The following is a 23,044-nucleotide window of genomic DNA, read 5'->3' on the forward strand; positions in this document are numbered from 1 at the left end:
GAGCTTGTGCCTGGCCAGGAAAGTGGTTAAATTGACTTCTAGTTCAGCGTGGCTTGGGAAGCCTCAGGAAACCTACAATCATGGTGCAAGGGGAAGCCAATAAGTCCTTCTTCACATGGTAGCAGGAAAGAGAAGCACTGAGCAACAATGGGGAAAACCCCTTCCTTATAAAACCATCAGATCTAGTAAGAACTCACTATCACGAGAACAGCATGATGGTAACTGCTCCTATGATTAACTTACTTCCCACTGGGTCGCTCCCATGACATGTGGGGATTATGGGAACTACAACTCAAGATGAGATTTGGATGGGAACACAGCCAAATCATATCATGGTCTAGGAAATTTCAGGCCCATTCCTACTGAATCTAAATTAGTTATTTGCCCACCCAGGACCCATAGGCAAGCCACAGTTCCTGATATAACATATTTGTAATCATTTTTTAATTGGGGACATTTCTGATTCTCAACATGGAGATGAACAATAAAATGTCTGCTCTTCTCAATCCTCAAACCTGGAGGACATTATGTTAAGTGAAATAAGTCAGGCACAGAATGATAAAAACCACATGTTCCCAATCATATATGAAGCTTAAAAAATGAGCTCATAGAAGTACAGAGTAAAATTGTGGTTATCAGAGGCTAGGAAGGGTAGAGGGAAGTGGAGGATGGGGATAAATTTGTTAATGGATACAAAGTTACAGCTAGAGAAGAGGAATAAGTTCCAGCGTCCTATAGCACTATGGGGTGAATACAATTAAGAATAGTTTAATGTATATGTTCAAAAAGCCAGAAGAGAGGATTTGGAATGTTCCCAGCACAAATAAATGATCCATGTTTGAGGTGATAGGTATCCTAATTACTTTGATTTGGTCATCACACATTGAATACATGTATCAAAATATTACTCTGTATCCCATAAATATGTATAATTATTATATGTCAACTAAAAATAAAAGGGAAAAAACATAAAAGTGAAAAGAAAGAACCCTGCAAAGCAAAATTTGAAGCAGCACCAGAATTAAATTCCTCTTGGTCAAATTGGTTACACTTTGGAACTGGATGTTATATTTTTCCTAGTAAATTGATTTAACCTTAGGACACAACCCTGCTCCTTCAGCAAGAAAAAGATAACATTGTGTTAAATTTTTAAAAGAGACCCTGTAAATTAATGTTACATTCTCTTTTTTGGGGGGAGGGGGACACAGGCTCCCACTCTGTCACCCAGTCTGGAGTACAGTGACCACTATGCGTGGCTATTTTTTTTTTAAGTTTTTTTGTAGAGATGAGGTCTCACCATGTTGCCCAGGCTAGTTTTGAACTCCTGAGCCATGGGATCCACACTCAGCCAGTGGCAGGACTGGGCGTGCTGTGACCTGCTTCCACCTTGGGCACCAGTGTCTAAATGAGGGGAACACAGTGGCACTAAGAAACTCGGAGATGCCAGCAACTGTGGAGCCCCAAGGGGTGTTAACAGTTTTGCCTGGGGACTCCCAAGGTCTGAGACCTCAAGAAATGTTATAGCTCTCTCTCATTCCTGCCACCTGCAGCTCAGCAAACGAGGGCACATCACAGCTCTTGTTCAGTCCCACTGCCTGCAGCTCAGCAAATGGGGGCATGTCACAGCTCTTATTTAGTCTTAATGCCTGCAGTTCAGTTCAATGGGGTTGTGTCACAGCTCTCACTTGGTCCCAGTGCCCACAGCTCGGCAAATAGGGGTATGTTACAGCTTGTTCCTGCCACCTGCAGCTCAGCAGGTCCCGGGTTCTTGTCCTGCAACCAAGAGGAAGAAAGCATGCAGACAACGGAGAGTGAATAGGGCAGAGAATAATTTTATAGAGTGACAGAAGGAAAGCTCTCAGCAAAGAGGGGACCTGACAGTGGGTAGACCTCTGTGTGAGAGGGGCCCAAAAACAGGTAGCCCTCTGTGAGGCTGAGTCTGGGGTTTTCATGGGCTCAGATTTGTCCATAGGCAGGCCTGGAAAAAGCACCATTCGATTAGCTAAAAGGTATCAAGGAAGTTCTCACTCTGGTTGTGGACTCTACCCAGAACTGGCAGCCCAGTTTTCAGGCTTTAAACTGTCTTTGGCTTGAAAGTCTGGTTTCCCAGGGACCCTTTCCTTTCTGCCCAGGAATTTGTCTGTCTCCTGTCGCTAGCACTTTGGGAGGCCCAGGAGGGCAGATTGCCTGAGCTCAGGAGTTTGAGAGCAGCCTGGACAACACGGCAAAACCCCATCTCTACTGAAAGTAAAAATAAAAATAAATGTTAAAAATATCTCCTTTGAAGATTGTTGTGAAAAGTTGAAGAAAGGAAAGAACTTTTATCTGAAGAATGTGAGCCCTTTCAAATTATCAGAGAGACATTTAAATGAGACAGAAATCACATTTTACTTCCCCCTACTCCACCTTTGGGCTATGTATTCATCTCTTAAAACTACTTGCTATTGCTGCAAGTAACCATAAATTAATCTAATAATGCTGCATTGGACATATAACCTACACCTTACAGCTTAACAATATGTAACCAATCACCTAATTAATGTTATTTCTGTAAACCAATGAGAATTCCAAAAAAACAACTTTGTATCAGCCCACTCCCTGTCCCACTTTTTTTGCCTTTAAAAACCTGCTTGTAACAAAGGCTGAGCAGAGCTCAAATCCAAGGTTACTTGGGTCTGAGTCTTCCAGGCAGCTGTCCTCCCTTTGGCTCAAGTAAAATCTTCAAATCATATTTTGTATTTCAGCCTCTTCCTTTTAGATTGACAAGTAAACAGCTATATAATTCTCAACGGTCTGCTTAGATGTGAATTAATAGCCATGGGATATATGGGCTGATGTTAAAACAAAGGATGAAATATAAACTTAAGCCAAGGAATCTTCCTCCTTTTGCATGGTAACAGTGGGCACTGAAGTACTATGAGTGCCCGTTCTGAGGTTCAGGACTAGCTAGTTAGGCTTCTGCATCGATTCAAAAACAAGTCTGAGACAGGTGACCAATAAAGGCTCAAAAGCCCTCTCCCTGCCCTAGGTGAATCAGCTGTTCTTGCACCAAAGCCCTGGTTGCAGAAATCCCTAAAGTTTGGGCATGCCCAGAGGTGGGGCTGCAAAGACCCTAGAAGATGAAGTACAGGTCAACAAACCTCATGATGTGAATTAAAATACACACTCCTCTCAGTATCTAATCTGGTGGGCACTCGATCTACTGCCTGACTTTGACAAAGCAATAGTAATGACAGAAGCTATTATTTTCTGTGTATCTACTAAGTCAAGTACTTGCCAGGACCTTTGCCTATATTATCTCATTTAATCCTTCAACATTTTACAGAAGGAGCAGGTTTCAAAAACAAAAACAACAAAATAATAATCCTCCAACATGCACATGAGGATATTTATAAACACTATTCTTATTTTACAGAAGAGATAACTGAGGTTCAGACAAGTCAAATGGCTTGCCCAATGGCATTTTGCTAATTAGAGCCAGAATCAAAATTCAAATCTATGTCTGTCTGATGCTCCAGCTGGCATGCCTAACTACTATGCACACAGACTCTGGGGTTATCAAGGTTCTGGGCATCAAGGGGTCTGCAATATGCCTACAAGAAATGGAGAACACATAAGAAACACTATGAGAGTCATGCCAATCTGAAATTAGGAACTCAGAGAACATAGGGCCTTGAGTAGCCCAAAAATGTTCAACGAGGATTATGGTATTGAGCTGAGGATGGAAGACAGACCCCTGGTAGGTTAAGCAGGGCCTTGAATGCCGCAATAGGAACAGCTTTGCTAGTGCATGGAGAGTGAGAGAAAGCGAAGTCATTCCAATAAATTTTCCCCGAAAACAATGAGAGCAAAGATAGGAACAGGGTCGATCTCCCAGAAGATAGAATTGATGAGAACGGGTGGCTAATGCTACAGTAGGTAGTCAGGCAGACATGAGCAGGGCAGCAGAGAGCCTCCCACACCACCAGCAATGACAGGCGACCATCAGGTGATGGTCAGGCAATTGTTAATGTGCCTCTCTAAAATAATAATTGGTCGCAGCCAGCACCAGGGCATGGCAGCTCATGCCTACAATCCCAACACTTTGGGAGGCCAAGGTAGATGGATCGCTTAAGACCAGGAGTTTGAGACCAGCCTGACCAACATGGTGAAACCCCGTCTCTACTAAAAATACAAAAACTAGCCAGGCATGATGGTGAGCCCTTGTAATCCCAGCTACTCAATAGGCTGAAGCATGAGAATCGCTTGAACCCAGGAGGCAGAGGTTGCAGTGAGCCAAGATCACGCCACTGCACTCCAGCCTGGGCGACAGAGCTAGACTCTGTCTCAAAGAAAAAAGAAAGAACAGAAGAAGAACGCCGCAAGTGAGCGTGCATGCAACTCCAGTGAACACACTGAATGTGTGGCCCCTCCCAAATACTAGCAGGCCGCTGCGCACACAGACAGCCCACCCCAGGGAAAGAATCAGGGAGAAGGGACACTAACATACTTTGGTTCCATGACTCAGATTTGTTCTCTGGTCGTAAGAGATCTCTACACCTCGCCTTCTTTGGCTGGAGTCATTCAACCCACATAGGTGGTTTTCTTCTCCCTTTTGCTCTCCTGCTTACTAACCAACCCCTAAAACAATTCCACTCAGCCGTCCCGGACAGGAGGCTTGCAAGAGTGATTGGGCTAAAGCTGAGACTGTGCAATTTCTGGGGTTTCCTTTGCTTTTTCAGCTAAAATTGGCTCTTTCCCCAAAACCCCCGATGCCTATTCTCCTGTTTTCTCTGGATGTATTCTGAAGTGACCTTGCGCACCCACTGAACCATCCACCTCAGGAGCAAGTTTGCCTTTCCTCTGTTTTCATTTTGCATGCCATGTAACTTCTTAGGCACACACTCCCTGTTGTTCTTGTGCCCGTGGCTCTTGCTGTGGCCCGTGGCTCTTGCTGTGTTTGTGTAGCAGCAAAGACATGGGCTGCCTTCTGGATATCCCTTGAGATTTACATTTGTTCTTACCCTACCAGCTCAGATGACCTCCAACCCTTCCCCTGTCTGCTGGCACATTGCCATGACAGACACTGATGGGAACCTCAGCTCTGCCAATTCCTTCTGACTTACTATATGCTTTTTATTCCCATTATGCCCCAGGGCCAAATTTTCTGGTGCCTTCTGAAGCAGTTTGTCCACCTGCGTAGGACCTCACTCTGTGGTCCTTTAAGAACCCTGCCTACTTGATTTTTTGAGTTAGCACCCCTTTGGGAGGAGGGAAAATTCTTCCTTTGCCATTTGTGAGTTTTTACTCCAAGCCTCAAGTCCTCCAGAGGTTACTACTTTATGTTAAGAGGGCAAATAAATGTTGTCCTTTCAAATCCAAAGGCTGCTGTTTTTGTGAGAACATGAAGCCTTTCCGTGAGTATCTCCCTCACTTCCTCCCACTTCCTCCAGTAGCCTCCATTTCTCTAATCACTTCCACGCCCTTCACAACATTCATCAAAGCCTTCAAGGTCCTATTCAAAGAAAGGGAAGTCCAGCTACTTGCTGACTAGCTGAAAAACAGGCTTCTGGGAGGCTGAGGCAGGAGAATTGCTTGAACCTGGGAGGTGGAGGTTGCAGTGAGCCGAGATCATGCCAGGCGCTCCAGCCTGGATGACAGAGCAAGACTGTGTCTCAAACCAACAAACAACAGCAAAACAAAACAAAATAAAACAAAAAAAGTCTTTTTATCTACTTAAAAAATGTGGGAAATGGGAATCTGAGAAAAGAGAGCATCATTTTGTTGCTAGAATGCTCCAAGCAAGAGTCACTATAAGGTCATGGAGACAATGATATAGGCTGGCCCAAGGCCACAGGAGTAAGAGAGTCATAGGACAGAGATGAAGGTTGGTCCCAGGCTAACAGATTACCATTAGAACAGAGATAAAGGCAAGGTTAGGGGCACATGGTAAGACCAGTTTATTATGGAGCCCCAAGAATGAACAGGAGGCCCCTTCTTCACTCCAGTATCTCCTCTGTTCTCAAGTGGGTAATTGTGATGAGACGGGACCAAGGTTAAGGGTACATGGTAAGACTGGTTCATTCCAGAACCCTAAGGATGAATGGGGGAATACCTTATTCAGGATAAAAGGAAGTAAGAGGGGACATCTTCTTTTTTCTTTTTCCTTTTATTCTGTTCTGTTCTCTTTTCACAGACAGGTAATCACATCTCCATACCACAGGACATGACCTTTGGATGCATCCCCCAAAACTGACAAAAGTTTGATTTCCTCAACCCTTAAAACAAAAAACTAGTTTTCCTTTGTAATATTGTCTGGCCTAAAAATAAACTGAGAGAAAATTACAAAAGTCACCCTTAGAACCCAGTCCCCATATGCATGAAATTCTCCAATTAGCATCCTCAGTCTTTTATAACTGAGAGCAGAATAAGGAGGACAGAACCAAGAAAAAGGAGAAATGCAGGGGCAAGAGGCAGGTTCAAATACTGGCTGCTTTACAAGCTCTCCAGCCCCCTCCAGGTAACTGCCATTTGTGCAAGAAGACAGGCCGCTGGAAGGCAAACTGCCCCAATGGGATAAATGGGAAAAATCCCTGCACAGCTTGTCCCCTCTACCACAAGCTTAGCCACTGGAAAAAGGATTGTCTTTAAGGCTAAAGGGCCCCTGGGACAGAATCCCAACCCCTGACGGCCTTGAGCTCTCTCTACTCTGCCTGGCTTCCAAGTTAGACATCACCATCAATAGGACAAAGTCAAGGGAAACTCTGGAGGTGGCAAGTACAATTATAATTCCCTTTCGGGTTCAACAACTGCCTACTCTGTGCTAATCTTTTTCTCTGAGCAACTCTCCTCCAAATTCTGTCAGGTAAAGGGGACAAATGGCACCCCCTCCCTCCAAAAGAAAAGATTCACACTCCTTTATATTACTTAAGGGGCTAAATGCCATTCTCCCACCAGTCCCTGGTAATGTCTAAATACCCCACACCTCTTTGGGGCAAAAATATGCTTTTCAAGATGAGTGCCTGTTGAATATTTACCCAACCTCTGAAGTCATCTTTCTCTCTATCCCTATTTCTCCTGGGGAAGCTACCTAAATCTTTAATCAGTAACTTCAATCTAGACAGTTCTACCTCAGGGGCTTAGAAATAGCCCACACTTACTCAGACAAGCCCTAGAAAAATCTAAATGAACAATCTCTTAAGGGGGGATAACTTCTACAGTATGCAGATAAATTCCTAATTTGCTTCCCCTTCACAGGACTTACTCAGCAACATGCAGTACAAACCTTAACTTTCTAACAGAAGGAAAATGACTTTTGTCTAATTCAAAGGTTATAAAGGTAAACGGGTATTTTGGGTAAGGAACGTTAAAAGAAAATATGTTTTGTATGACAAGGGTCTTGTATGGTAAATTCTTGTCCTAAAGTAAAATAACTCATTGTCTAAAAAGAAGGACATTTAGGACAAGTCCAAAAGTCAAAGCATAGATGGTCTGTGTAAGTTGTGAAAGGGGATGTATGAAAGAAATGTTATACAGTTTTAAAGGTTATTAGGCCTACTAAGCATTCATACACTGCTACCATGACTCTTAATGGTGCATCTGGCCTACTTTCAAGCTAGTTAAGGCCGGGGGACATATAGAGTTAGCCATGCCCCCTAACTATGTGGGAACGAGTCAGACCTTATCTGCATTCCTCTCTGGTGTTCTAGGCTTGAGACTACTGGAAAAAAAATTTTACATGCAAGGCATTTAAGGAAAGTAGAATGTGCTTTTGGTAAAAGATCATAAGAAGACATGGGAATATGGATTTTTTTTGCCTAGTTTAGAAGGTGAAAGGATAGTTTTAAGTTAGCTAAGATAAAGCTGAAGATTTAAGCAAGTGGTAGAAGGCTTATGAAAGATTAATCTTGTAAAAGAATTTCTGTGTGTGAGCATATTAGCTAAAATTAAATTTCATCACTAGAAAAAGGTTTTTCCTTATGCCCCACAGAAGGGAGTGAAGTGGGGGGAGGAGCCCCTCCCTGTTGTTCTGGTTCCTGTTTTTCTTTTCTCTTCAAAATTTCTGAATTCCATTCAGGTGGAGAAAATGGGCAGTCTGACTTACTGCAATCTGGCACATAAAGGGGGTATAACGCAGAGCATACTAGACTCCAGGTGGTCAAAATGGTAACATTATTAAAATGGCCCTGCTCAAATCCTCTTTTCAGATTAAAAATTAAAGGGATATATTATTTAGATTTTCTGTAAATTGAACTTTGGAATAAAAGCACAACAGAGTTCTATTAAAGCATTAACCTGCTCTTTACAAATGTGTTATTGGTACATATTCCAAATTACGTGAAACTCCTATGATTCTGATATAACTTAGTATATGTTATTAGTAATAATTATAATCATTAAATTATTGGGTGCCACAGAGGTAATAAATTTCTTGGTCAATTGTGTCTTTGACTGTGGCTGCTCTAAGACTTCTTGTTATTTATATAGACAATTGTTGTCTTGTTTTTATCCCCTTAGAAGGTGGCTTTATAATCATCTATAGAACTCTGACAGGTGCTCTTGAATGCAGCTTCTTAATAACTCTGGAGACTGTGACAGTAGAATAAAGGAAAAACTTTTAGGACTCTCATGGATACCTGAGATGTTTATGAATATCAGGCAGAACAGAAGTTAACTGCATGGACTGAAGTAATACAAGACTGAAATAATCCATCTATTTATAGCTTTTAACAATTGAGTAAAGTATACTCCTATAAACAAAGTTTAGAGCATATTTCTCTCTACTGGATTTCTCCAGGATTTGGAAACTATTTGTGAGTATTCTTAACTTATGGCAATATAGTTATTTGCATAAGTACAATAAGAATCTGTTTTCTCTTGCAACAAAACACAATTGGAGAAACTGGATATTTTACCAAGGCTTTGACTGGAATGGTGTGCTTTCCTTTAAAGAATCAAATTTTACTTAGAAAGCCAATAAAAGCTCTTTGGGAAAACTGGCCTCATACCTTGTCTACACAGTCCCTGTACAGGGTTCCAGTCCTGTAGTAAGTAAAGAATGTCACTTTCTGACAGGCCCAGGAGACCCAAGTTATCTTGGGACCTCAAAAGGAGAGAAATTTACCCAATTAATATAGATATTTGATGGCACAAACCCATGATTGGGCTCCAGGCTTTAAAAACATCTTATCTGAAATTCCTTATGAAACAAAGTTCCATCAAAGACAATTTTAACAGGAACCTATATGGCAAACAATTATTCTTGCTGTGCTTTATGCAAGTAATCAAGCCAAGCATAATAATACTAAAGCTTATTTTACAAACAAATATGCCCTATTGTGATTTGTTTTTAATAAAGATTAGGACCAGAGAGAGAAAAATTACATTTCAAAAATGATGGTACACCTGTTATTAGATTCTAGTCTCATCAGTTGTTTTTAAGTTAACTCTGCTTATTCCTTTGAACCAACCAGTAATCTCTGGCTGCGGGTCAGAAGAAACAAGAAGGTTGGGTCATGTAATAATCTGGATTCATATTTTAAATCTGGATTTTGTGTTGTATGTGCCAAAGTTGCAATGCATGTGCAAATCGAGCACTAAGATAGCAAGGTCCATTATCAGTTTTTATAGTTTGTGGAAGGTCTAAAGTCATAATGGATTCAAAAAGATGAGCAATTCCATCTTTAGTTTTTTTTTCCGGTCTGGGGGATACCATGTATTAAGCCCCTTTAAGTGTTTACTGTAACGTGGAGAAATTTGAAGCATCTAAAGGGTGGATATTGAGTAACATTAGTTTGCCAAATAGCATTAGGTACTAGATCTTGTGGGTTGGCACCAAGTCCTAGCGAAAAAGGGGAGAGAGAATGCCATTCGCAATCAGGGCAGGTTTTAATGATCATGCGAGCCTCAGCGAGCATCAAATGAAACTGTTGTTTAAGACTGCGGGCGTTCTGATGAAAAAAGGAATGATTAGCTTGAGCTCGCAAAAAGGCAGGAGAGTCTGCAGACCACACTTGTGGTTGTACCAGAGCATCGGCTCAAGCGTTTCCTTCTGACAAGGGACCAGGTAGCCTAGAATGAGAGTGAATGTGTGTGATGTAAAGAGGGTGACAACAGGCATGGAAGAACTCGTGCTGCAAGAAATAAAGCTAGTAGGAGTTCATTAGTAACGCTGTTCATATATGCAAGATCTAAATGAGTAATACGATACACTGCATAAGCGGAATCACTAACTATATTTATGTCTTGGTGAGGAAAAGTTTCTAAGGCCAATATTAGGGCACTTAACTACGCCTGTTGTGCAGTTTTGAAATGTTCTTGGATTTTGTGCTGCCAGTTTTGCATGGCATCTTGCCACACTATAGGTGCCCTTCTAGTTTTTCCTGAGCCATCTGTGAAGACAATAGTGGCATGAAGCAAGGGCTTAGAGACAATAGATACAAATCTAACAGGCACATTTGTAAAATGTTCAGGAGCTTAGAGGCTGGTAAATGGAAGCTGATATTACCAATACAGTTGGCCATTGCTACTTGCTAATCAAGATCACGAGCTAGGAGAGTATGAAATTATTCCTTGCTTAAAGGTAGGAAAAGAGTAGCAGGGTCATATTCTGACAATTGGATGCAACGTCAGCTTTCCTTTACGAGAAGAGAAGCTATTAAATCTGTGGTCTTTTGTATGTGTTTAGAGGGGTTATGAGACAGGTAAGGGCAATGGCTTTTTTACTGGGGGAGAAAAAAGCTCCGGTCCGTCCTCATCATCACTAGAAAAAGTTTTCTCCTTACGCCCCACAGAAGGCAGTGAAGTGGGGGAAGGAGCCCCTCCCTGTTGTTCTGGTTCCCGTTTTTCTTTTCTTTTTAAAATTTCTGAATTCCCTTCAGGTGGAGAAAAATGGGCGGTCTGACTTACCGCGATCTGGCATATAAAGCGGGTATAACGCAGAGCATACTCCAGGTGGTCAAAATGGTAACATTAGTAAAATGGCCCTGCTCAAATCAACGACCCACCTGCTCCCATGACTTTAAGTCTAATGTTCCTTGATCAGGGAACCAAGGGCATTCCTGCCGAACTAAAAGCGTAAGCTTATGCAAAGCTTCAGACTCTACGGTGCACTGGATAGCCTTAAGCAATTGTCACACCGTTTTAAAAAATACTTTCTGCTCTTTGGTCAACTTCTGACCCGTGGTAACCCGAGCCCTGGTATTATACACATCGGTCCTGTCCTCCTGAAAGTGGGTCAGGACTGGCCAGGCGCAGTGGTTCATGTCTGTAATCCCGGTACTTTGGGAGGCTGAGGCGGGCAGATCATCTAAGATCAGGAGTTCGAAACTAGCCTGACCAATATGGAGAAACCCCGTCTCTACTAAAAATACAAAAAAAATTAGCCAGGCGTGGTGGCGCCTGCCTGTTATCCCAGCTACTCGGGGGCTGAGGCAGGAAAAATCCCTTGAACCTGGGAGGCGGAGGTTGCGGTGAGCCGTGATCGCGCCATTGCACTCCAGCCTGGGCAACAAGAGTGAAACTCCATCTCAAAAAAAAAAAAAAAAAAGAAAGAAAGAAAAAGAAAAGAAAATGGGTCAGGACTGTCCCTTATTGGTATTCCCCGAAGATTGGTGTGTCATCCTGCTCCACGAGTAATTTATTTTTTTATTTTTATTTATTTATTTATTTTTGAGACAGAATCTTGCTCTTTTGCCCAGGCCAGAATGCAGTGGTGCTATCTCAGCTCACTGCAAGCTCCGCCTCCCGGGTTCACGCCATTTTCCTGCTTCAGCCTCCCGAGTAGCTGGGACTACAGGCGCCTGCCACCGCGCCCGGCTAATTTTTTTGTGTGTGTTTTTTTTTTAGTAGAGACGGGGTTTCACCGTGTTAGCCAGGATGGTCTCCATCTCCTGACCTCATGATCCGCCCACCTCGGCCTCCCAAAGTGCTGGGATTACAGGCGTGAGCCACCGCGCCCGACTCCACGAGTAATTTCAAGGCGATCACATCGGGGTCACCACTTGCAGCTTGCTCTGCAGTGAACGCCGAGAAATAAGTATTGAGACAATTACTGATGAACGGGGCAGGGAGCAGCTCCTCGAGGGAGTGCTGCTCCAAGATCTGTCTACCAAGTATCTATTGAGAGGCTTGTTAAACTACAATTCAACAAACAAAAGACATCCACCAGATGGCTTTTTGCAGTCATGTCATGAGGCACATATGGCATTGTTTATTACGTCTAAAAGCACTCAAACCGCCTTCTTAGGCGGCTGTGTTCAGCGCCCCTTATTACACATTCTGCTCCTTGTCCTGTTTTCAGGGTCGAGGAGTTATAGTCTCATGCACAAAAAACACACACACAGTGCCTCAGTATTTCTTCAACCTCAAATGCCTTGTACATAAGCCTGAATATGTTGTGTGCCCCCTACACTGGGCACACGTTGGAATTGGCTAGCAACCCCATGCATCCAAGTCTTAGCAGGCATGAATGTAGCCACCAGCTACCTGGGTGTGTCAGCAGCCTCGGGATTTTTTGGAGCTGCCCTCACCTCCTTGTTTCATTTTGACATCTCTACTTGTCCTTTTTGGTCCACGTCTTCTATATCTAATAACCTGATTTGTCTCTGCTCATCTTCAGGGCATCAAGCTCCAGATGATCCTAATTGAGGAATACGTCCTCTCAACATTCAAGAGTTATCCTTCTACACTGGACCCTTAGACTGCCCATTAGTGGGACATGACAGAGGTTAAATCCTGCCCCTTTCTCCGTTGGACTTGGCTGGAAACTGCTTTCATGAACCCACAGAGTCATCTGCTCTAACAGCTAGCAGGAGGCCAAGATTCACAGAACAACCACCATCGGCCCTCTGTGAGCAGGGAGCAGTTTATAGAAGACTGGTCTTTGTCCATTTTCCCCAAAATTTGGGGTACTGGACTCTTGAGGGGGAAATATTACAGTAGGTAGTCAGGCAGACATGAGCAGGGCAGGAAAGGATACCCCCTAGGAATGTCAGGTAAGCTTCAGGTGATGATCAGACAGTTGTTAAGCTGTCTCTCTAAAATAATAGTCACAGCCAGCATAAGGGAAAGGCAGTCTCCCAATAGATAAAACAAAACCTGAAGCTGGTGATCGATCAGCAGTTTCCCATTAAAATCTCAGGAGTTGGGCAAGTGGGCTCACACATGCATACTAAAAGGCAAAATGGCAGCATTTAACTGGTATATCACTTTCCTCTAGGAACACTCAAATGGTAAGGGAAGAACACCTCAAGTGGGCATGCATACAACTCCAGTGAACACACTGTGCACGCAGCCCCTCCCAAGTGCTAGCAAGCCACTGTGTGTGCAGACAGCCCACCCCAAGGGAAGAATCAGGGGAGAAGGGATGCAAGACCCCGGAAGCATGCTAACATATAAAACACTAAGTCAAAGGTCAAACAGTGCACTTGGTCTCTCAAGCCACCCGCTTCCAAATGTACTTTGTTTTTAATTCCAGCTCCAAAGCTTTTTAATAAGCTTTCACTCCTACTCTAAAACTTGCCTTGCTCTCTCCCTCTGCCTTATGCCCCATGGTTGAATTTTTTCTTCTGAAGAGACAGTAATTGAGGTTGCTGAAAACCCATATGAATTCACCACCTCTAAAACTAAGATGCAAAAAGACACCTGCCACCTCTGAGCTCCAGGTTCCAGAGGGTAAAAGAAAACGGAGATTGAAGAGCCCAGCCAGAGAATTATAGTCCTCCTGTCGTGCGTGTTCAGAAGGTCTACTGCCCAGTGTTTTTGCTGAGACGTTTGAGGTTTTGGTCAGCAGAGAATAATAAAACCTATTTTCAACCCCACTAGGACTGGGGCCACTACTATTCCTGGCTGGCTTTTCACTGGTTCCAGTGTAACCAAGTGCCCCCATTATCCTAAGAGATAATTTAATTGTTGTTATGTGGTTTTTTTTTTTTCCTTTCCCTTTTTCCTTTCCCCTTTCCCTCTACTCCCTACTTAGCCCTTTCTGAAATGCAAAATAACCTCTCACCAGACACTCCCTACAGGGCAAGTTCACCTATGTGCTCCAAGACAGATCTGTTGATTTGCACATCAAAGCATGTCCTTATGGAACTCCTACCTTCCGGCGGGGGCGGGGGTTGCCTCAGAAAAGCATGTGGAAAGCATGCCTATTTGGCCACTTTTACAACTTACTCCTGCCCGGGAAGGCACCAACTCAACTGCTCAGTACTTAACTGCCCAGTAACAGGCAGACCTCTCTGCCCTTGCCCACTTCTTCCTTTACCTTATAGAAGTGTTCACTTTTTGCTCCAAAGGCAAAGTGGCACATTTAAAGGGGGATACTTCCTCCCTCCTCCCAAACTAGTTTGGAAATACATTCACTTTTCTTGTGCCAGGCCTCGTTCTTGTTAATTGGACTCTACATGTGGCAAGCGACTAACCTGCTTTTCAGTTACACCAGGAGGGGGCAGTACAACACTGCCTGAGTAGGCTCTAGCTTGGAGGCCATTCCCCAGGGAGACTAAAAGACTCGAGGGCGATTTCCCAGGGTAAATTTAACATTTAAGAGACAATAGAAAAAAGGGATCCTGAAGAGGAAAATAAGGAGGATCAGTCAGATAGCAGGCAGAAGGTGGTCTCAAAATGTGAGAGCAAAAATTTCAAGACTATATCCAGATTAACAAAAAGTGCTTCCATTTCATTTAGCAATTGTGTAGTCAGTAGCCACCTTGGCCATGATGAGAGCCATTTCAGTGGAGGCAGAAGCCGGATTCTCCATTTCTCTCCTCCTTTTTTCTCATCCCCACTTCTCTTCCTTTCTCCCTGTTGGATATTTCTTGAGCTGCATCTGGAGATGTAGAAATGAAAGTCATGGCCGGGCGCGGTGGCTCACGCCTGTAATCCCAGCACTTTGGGAGGCCGAGGCGGGCGGATCACAAGGTCAGGAGATCGAGACCATCCTGGCTAACACGATGAAACCCCGTCTCTACTAAAAATACACAAAATTAGCCGGGCGTGGTGGTGGGTGCCTGTAGTCCCAGGTACGCGGGAGGCTGAGGCAGGAGAACGGCGTGAACCCCGGGGGGCGGAGCCTGCAGTGAGCCGAGATCGCGCCACTGCACTCCAGCCTGGGTGAAAGAGCGAGAGTCCTTCTCAAAAAAAAAGAAAAAAAAAAAAGAAATGAAAGTCATAATATTGCTCTTAAGCAACTCACAGTCTCATGGAGAAAACAGAAGCAAAACATTGAGAAGCTGCAAAATGAGAAACTGTGGTGTCACATAGAAAGGGTGCCTAATGCAAACTGTGTATGATCAGAGGAGGTTGCTGTAATGAACATGTGTAAAATCTTTTCTTATACACGAAATATACACGAAATCAAATAACAATAGGGTTTTTTTGTTTGTTTGTTTTTCGAGATGGAGTCTCGCTGTGTTGCCAGGCTGGAGTGCAGTGGCACGATCTCGGCTCACTGCAGTCTCCACCTCCTGGGTTCAAGCGATTCTCCCGCCTTTGGCCTCCCAAAGTGCTAGGATTACAGGCGTGAGCCACTGCACCTGGCCAAAGGGTTTATTTTTATACCTTTGCTACCCAAAGAACTTGGCCAGTTCAGGAAAATGAGGATATTTCTGTGTGGCTGAAATAAAGACTGGATACAGAAAGCAGGTCCAGTTTCCAGACTGGTCCAGATCACTAATGTTTTAGTGTACATGATGAAGAGTTTAGATTTTATCCTGAAGGCTCGTAAAGGGAGGTAATTAAAGGGTTTTGAGTAGATTAGTGATATACTGTGGTTCACAAGTTAAAAAGAATATTCTGGTAAACAGGAGAATGAGACCACAAGCAAGGGGGGACATTTTAAGGCTATTGGGGGGATCCAGCCAAGGCCTTCATTATTGCTCAACTTGGCTGAAGCAGAGGTGGTGGTGTGAAGGGCAGGGGTCAGAATGAGCAGAACTTGATACCTGGTTGCATATGGGGGTAAAGGAAGAGGGAAGAGGAAGAGTCTGGTTCCTGGCTTGTGTGGTCACATCAGTGGATAGGATAAGGGACAAGTTGGGACATGAGAGATGATAAGTTCAGTTTTGAATATATTAAGATTAAGATGTCTAAGAGGCAGATGAATATATGTATCTGGGGCTCAGGAGAGAGACCTGTGCTATGTGCCAGCACACAGATAATTATGGCACACAAATTCTTACTCAGAAAGAATATGTAAAGTGAAAGGAGGTCGGGGATGGAATCCCCTGGTAATACCAACATTTAAGGGGGTGTCAAAGGATGAGGCATATGCGAATGAGACTGACAAAGATTTACTAGAAAAGAAGAAAGAAAATTAGAGCATTTTGGCCAGGCGCAGTGGCTCACACCTGTAGTCTCAGCAGTTTGGGAGGTCAAGGTGGGTGGATCATGAGTTCAAGAGATCAAGACCATCCTGGCCAACATGGAGAAACCCTGTCTCTACTAAAAATGCAAAAATTAGCTGGGGGTGCTGGTGCATGCCTGTATTCCCAGCTACTCGGGAGGCTGAGGCAGGAGAATTGCTTGAACCCAGGAAGCCAAGGTTGCAGTGAGCTGAGATCGTGCCACTGCACTCCAGACTGGAGACAGAGCAGGACTCCATCAGATAGATGATGATAGATGATGATATAGATAGATAGATAGATAGATAGATAGATAGATAGATAGATAGATGATAGATGATAGATAGATAGAAAAAGAAAGAGAGAAAGAAAGAAAATTAGAGCATTTTAAAGGAAATTAAAGAATCTGAGGAATTAAGATGTTAATGGTGTTGAGTGCCTGCAGCTTTTACAGGCTGAGGACATAAGTAGCCAGTGGCTCTACCAGTGTCGGGTATTCCTTTATAGCAATGCAAATTGAACTAATACAAAAAAATAAAACTGAGGAGTTGGGCATTGCTGTAAAGCAATTGCTGAAATGTGGAAGTGGCTTTGGAACCTGGTAATGGGCTGGGGTGGGCAGAGTTTGGAGGGCTCAGAAGAAGACTAGAAGATGAGGGAAAGTTTGGAACTTCTTAGAGACTTGTTAAATGATTATGACCAAAATGCCGACAGAACTATGAACAGTGAAGGCCAGGCTGATGAGGTAGTAAGAATGAACATGGGAAATAGAATCAGTGGAGAAAGACAATAGGAGTGGTACCATGGAGAGCCAGATAACATAAAGTTCTGTGGAAGAAATGATAAATGGGTCAAATGCATCTGCTTCTGGTGAAAGCCTCAGGAGTCTTCCGATCATGGTAGAAGGTGAAGGAGGAACAGGCACGCCACATGCAAGAGAAAGAGGAAGAGAGAGGGGGAAGGAGGTTCCAAGCTCTTTAAACAACTAGTTCTTGTGTGAACTAATTGCTGCAGGGAGGACACCAAACCATTTATGAGGGATCCAACCCCGTGACCCAAACACCTCCCATTAAGTCCCATCTCCAACACTAGGGTCACATTTCATTTGGAAGGGACATACATTCAAACCATATCATCCCTGAACTTGCAAATTAATGTTAGAAGTGAGAGAGTTCTTGAGGAATACCCACTAATTTCACATTTGACTAAACTTTGAAGATTCTTTCTGCAGGTTGAGGGAGTACAGAAAGAGGTACAATCGCCTCCTCCCCTTTTGGATCTTACAGAGTTGCAGGCAAACTCGATCATCAGAGGTGGAGATTCATAACAGTTAAGTTGAAACTACTTTTCTGTGGTGGTGGCAATGTACTGTAAGAGATTAAATTGCATTCAGTTATTACGCTGTTCTCTTGGTTGCCCTCCACTGTTTCCATTATTTGAGAAGAACGTTTTATAACTCTGATTATGCTGTTATATTTTCAGGAGGGAAATTCCTTACATGATCCAGTAAATATATCATCTCCCTTTTGTGCTGGTCTAGCATCATGCCTTATATCTTAGTTCTTGCAGCGGTTGTATCCTACTTCAGACCATTTTGCATGAGTTTCTAAACACAATGTTCTTTGGTTTCAGTCCAAGGCCCTCCACCATACTTGAGATGATCTTTAGGTGCTTGGGGTCAGCGTGTCACACCAGCCACTGTCCTTGACACAAGCAAGGAGTAACCTTCCTTCCTGGATCTCCCTTCCCAAAGGTCATGCTGAGTGATTGGTGGGACCCAGACAGAATGTGTGAGTGAAGGAGCTTGGAAACCAGAATGCACAATAGAGATGTGAGATCTAAAATAGTTCTACCCCCTCTGCCCACTCAGAAGTGGCTTGTAGAAACTGGAGAAGTTTAAGAAAAGCACAGTAGACTCATAGCCTGCTGAGCTAAACAGCATGTGACGATCAAGTTTAGACCCATGAGTGAGCTGGAGGGGAACCAAAGCACCCAGAGAGAAGGAGTGTGCTACAGCTTCAGGCAGCAAGCTCAAGGCTTCAATGTGCAGCGCTGCCAACAGGAGTGTAGATTGTGGCTATGATGCAGCACGCCCACCAGTCAAGGAGGAAAATAACAGTTTATCAGGTCTTTGGCTGGTGTCCGTGAAGTCTCATGAAGGTTACGTGCATTCTCAGGAAGGCTTTAACATCAATATAAATATTTCACAGAAGATTGGAAGAAGTATTCTATTCAAGATGTCCAAACGTTGGTTAAATAGTGATTAAAATATATTAGTGGCCAGGCACGGTCTCTCACGCCTTTAATCCCAGCACTTTGGGAGGCCAAGATGGGTAGATTACTTGAGCCCAGGAGTCTGAAACCAGCGTGACCAACATGGGGAAATCCTCATCTCTACAAAAAGTACGAAAATTAGCCCAGCATAGTGGCACACACCTGTAGTCCCAGCTATCCATGAGGCTAAAGTGGGGGGATCACCTGAGCCTGGGAGGTCAAGGCTGCCGTGAGCCATGATCATGCCACTGCACTCCAGCCTGGGTGACAGAGCAAGACCCTGTCTCAAAAAAAAAAAAAATTATATATATATATGTATATGTATATGTGTCTGTATATGTATATGTATATATGTAAGGTATTCAAATATTCCTGTACTTTGTTTTAGCTTAAAATTTAAAGTTCTCTATTTCATGTTTTAATGTCAAACTTAGTTATTTTACAGAGATAGTTGTTGGGTTTTGTTTGTTTTGAGACAGTCTTGCTCTGTCACCCAGGGCTGGAGTATGGTGGTGCAATCATAGCTCAGGACAGCCTCGAACTCCTGGGCTTAAGTGATCCTTCTGCCCCACCCTTCTGAGTGGCTGAGAATACAAGTGTGCACCCCCATGATGAACTATTTTTTTAAATTTTTATATACAAACAGGATCTTGTTGTGTTGCGCAGGCTGATCTTAAACTGCTGGCCTCAAGCAATCCTCCCGCCTCAGCCTCTCCAAAGTGCTAGGATTACAGGTATGATGCATCTAGCCTAAAGAATAATTTTAGATGATAATTGAGTGCAAAATCACATTCATAAGAAGATGGCTGCACTCTATTCACAATAGCAAAGACATGGAACCAACCTAAATGCCCATCAATAGGTAAAGAAAATGTGGTACACATACACCATGGAATACTATGCAGCCATTACACAAGTTTACCTGTGTAAAAAACCTGCACTTGCATCCCTGAACTTAAAAGTTAAAAAATGAAAAGAAGGTGACTGCTGTGCTTGCTATATAACATACTCTAATTATGGGTGTTTTGAAAAACAAGTGATTATTGAAATGCTATTTTTTTTTTAATTATTATACTCTTAAGTTCTGGGATGCATGTGCAGAACATGCAGGTTTGTTACATAGGTATACACGTGCCATGGTGGTTTGCTGCACCCATCAACCCATCACCTACATTTGATATTTCTCCTAATGCTATCCCTCCCCTAGCCCCCTACCCCCTGACAGGCCCCAGTGTGTGATGTTCCCCTCCCTGTGACCATGTGTTCTCACTGTTCAACTCCCACTTATGAGTGAGAACATGAGGTGTTTGGTTTTCTGTTCCTGTGTCAGTTTGCTGAGAATGATGGTTTCTAGCTTCATCTATGTCCCTACAAATGACATGAACTCATCCTTTTTTATGGCTGCATAGTATTCCATGGTGTGTATGTGCCACATTTTCTTTATCCAATCTTATCATTGATGAGCATTTGGGTTGGTTCCAAGTCTTTGCTATTGTGAACAGTACTGCAATAAACATAACAGGTGCATGTGTCCTTATAGTAGAATGACTTACAATCCTTTGGGTATATACCCAGTAATGGGATTGTTGGGTCAAATGGTGTTTCTGGTTCTAGCTCCTTGAGGAATGGCCACACTGTCTTCCACAATGGTTGAACTAACTTACACTCACACCAACAGTGTAAAAGCATTACTATTTCTCCACATCCTCTCCAGCATGTGTTGTTTCCTGACTTTTTAATGATCACCATTCTAACTGGCATGAGATAGTATCTCACTGTGGTTTTGATTTGCATGAAATGCTATTTTTAAAACTACACTAGTTGTTTACAGTACTGTTAAGGATGGCTTAAATAAACAACAACAGTTTCTCAATTTGAGATGACACAAATTCCCCCTACCCCCAGAAAAGCAGAAGCATTCTTTCTAAATTTTCTGTCAACTTTCTGGAGTTTCTAAATTTTCCCCCACACTCTGCTCTACCATCATACCAACCTCACAAAAGATGGAGTCATGTGGGCCTGAGAAATCAGACTGTTTTGTGCTCCTAACTTTCTTCTCCAAATACAAGGAAGGAAATGCTGGATATCATTCATAATTACTGAATTTTTATTGCTCAGGACACTCATTTACTCATTTGATGTACATATTGAAGGTCTGCTATATACCAGGCACTGTTCTAGTTACTGGGGATAGGGCAGCGAACAAAGCAGACAAAGTCCTTCTGATGCTTCTTAGATTTTAGGGTAGCAGATCCTAGAAGGAAAAAATAATAATAAGGCAGGGTAAGGGGATAGAGAGTAAAAGATCAGGCAGTGATGTTTTATAGGGGCACAGGAGCCCCTGTCTGATATGTGACACCGAGTAGATCTCAAGAAAGAGATAGCCATATGGCCATCTGGGGAAGGGCCCTCCTCTAGTGCAAAAGCTTTGGAGTGTGCTTGGAATATTCAAGAACATTGAGGTGGTTAGTGTGACAGGTGTGGAATAGGCCAGGGGAAAGTGATGGGAGATGACATTAAAAGGGTAGCCAAGAACCATCATAAGGGTCCCGGAGGCCCTGGGAAGAAGTTTGTATTTTATTCAAAGAGCTATGGGAGACAACTGGCAAGCAGAGGAATAACATGATCTGACTTACGTGTTTAAAGAATCACTTTAGTAGTCTGTGAAAAATACATTATAGGGGACAAAGATAGAGGCAAGGAGACTAGTTAGGCGACTGTTGCAATAGTGCAGGTGAGAGATGGTAGTGGCGAAGGTGGCGAAGGCAATGAGAAGTTACCGGGTTCTAGGCATTTTTTCCAAGGCAAAGTCAATAGAATTTTCTGATGGATGGATATGGGGATAAGAAAGGGGAGTCATGGATAATTATAATTTTCTGTCCTGAAAACCTGAGTGATTGGAGCTGCAGTTTACTGAGTTGAAGAACACAGATGGAGGAGGAGGTAGAAGGTAGGCAAACAGGAGTTTGATCTGGCATATGTGAAGTTTTAGATGCCTTTTAAATATCCAAATGGAGATTCTGAGTGGGTAGCTGGATATACAAGACTTGAATTCAAGAAAAAGGTTACAGTTGGAAATAAAATTTGGTATTTCAAACGAAGAGACTGAATGAGATCACCTAAGGAATCAGGATAGATTAAAAAATGAGTAAGTGTAAGGACTAAACCCAGAGACATTTTCCATTGCTATAAAGGAATACCCAAGACTGGGTAATTTATTAAAAAAAGAGGTTTATTTGGCTCATGATTCTGCAAGCTGTACAAGAATGGCACCTACATCTGCTCAGCTTCTGGTGAGGGCTTCAGGAAGCTTACAATCATGGCAGAAAATGAAGGGGGAGCAGGCATGTCATATGGTGAGAGAGGGAGAAAAAGAGAGAGGGGAGAAGGTACCAGGCTCTTTTAAACAACCAGCTCTCACATGAACTAATAGGGTGAAAGCTCACTTATTACTATAGGGAGGGCAACAAGCCATTCATGAGGGATCAACCCTCATGACCCAAACACCTCACACTAGGCCCCATCTCCAACACTGGGGATCACATTCCAATGTGAATTTGGAGGGAACAAATATCCAAACCATATCACTTGGGAAGGAAGGAACCAAGAGAGAGTAGAGTCTCATGGGCCAAAGTGTCTCAAGAAAGAGGGAATGATTAACTACCAAATGCTTTTAATAAAATTTTATTTTACAAAGGCAGTCACTTTCTAATTCAACATAGGCTTTACTTTCATTTTCAGTTCCTCTCTAGATGTTTTTTTGGTGGGGTACCCCCAGGACTTTTCACTGATCTCATTCCACCCAGTTCAGGCCCCTTTCCATTTCATAATATTTTCTCTCCATATCTTCCCAGAAATCTTGGCTTGGTCATTTTCAGGAATAAGGAAAGCTGAGACATGAAACGAGTAAAGTTGTTTGAATGAGAATGAAATATCTGCTCCAAAATCACCTCTAGGTCAATTTATACAGGATATCTCATCTCCATCCTCATTCTGTTTGCCAAGATTTTCAGGATTCATAATCATGGCACTTTAAAACTACTATTTCTGCCATTGCCACATTTGTACTAGTATGGTGCACAAATGGGTGATACCTCATAATGGAAACATTACTGGGTTTGAGGTCATCACAATATTTTAGTTTCTGGCTTTGCTGTGCTAATAAAATGCTGTGTAACTTTGGGGAAAATACCTCTCTGGCTCTTAATAAGGTCAATATTAGTAAACCAGTTGTCAACCTGTGACCCAAGTTAGAAAAATGTCTTGTTTACAATTATGGTCAGACATTATGCTCAGTCTCTTAGTTCTCACTGTTTGCAGATTCCTTTGGATTTTCTACATCCACAGTGATATGGTCTGCAAATAACAATTATTTGTCTCTCTTTCTAATCCAGTTACATCTTCTTTACTTTTCTTGTCTCATTGCTTTGGCCGAGACACCAGTTAATTAA

The sequence above is a fragment of the Symphalangus syndactylus genome, chromosome 12 (assembly GCF_028878055.3).
Source record: "Symphalangus syndactylus isolate Jambi chromosome 12, NHGRI_mSymSyn1-v2.1_pri, whole genome shotgun sequence".
NCBI lineage: Eukaryota > Metazoa > Chordata > Mammalia > Primates > Hylobatidae > Symphalangus > Symphalangus syndactylus.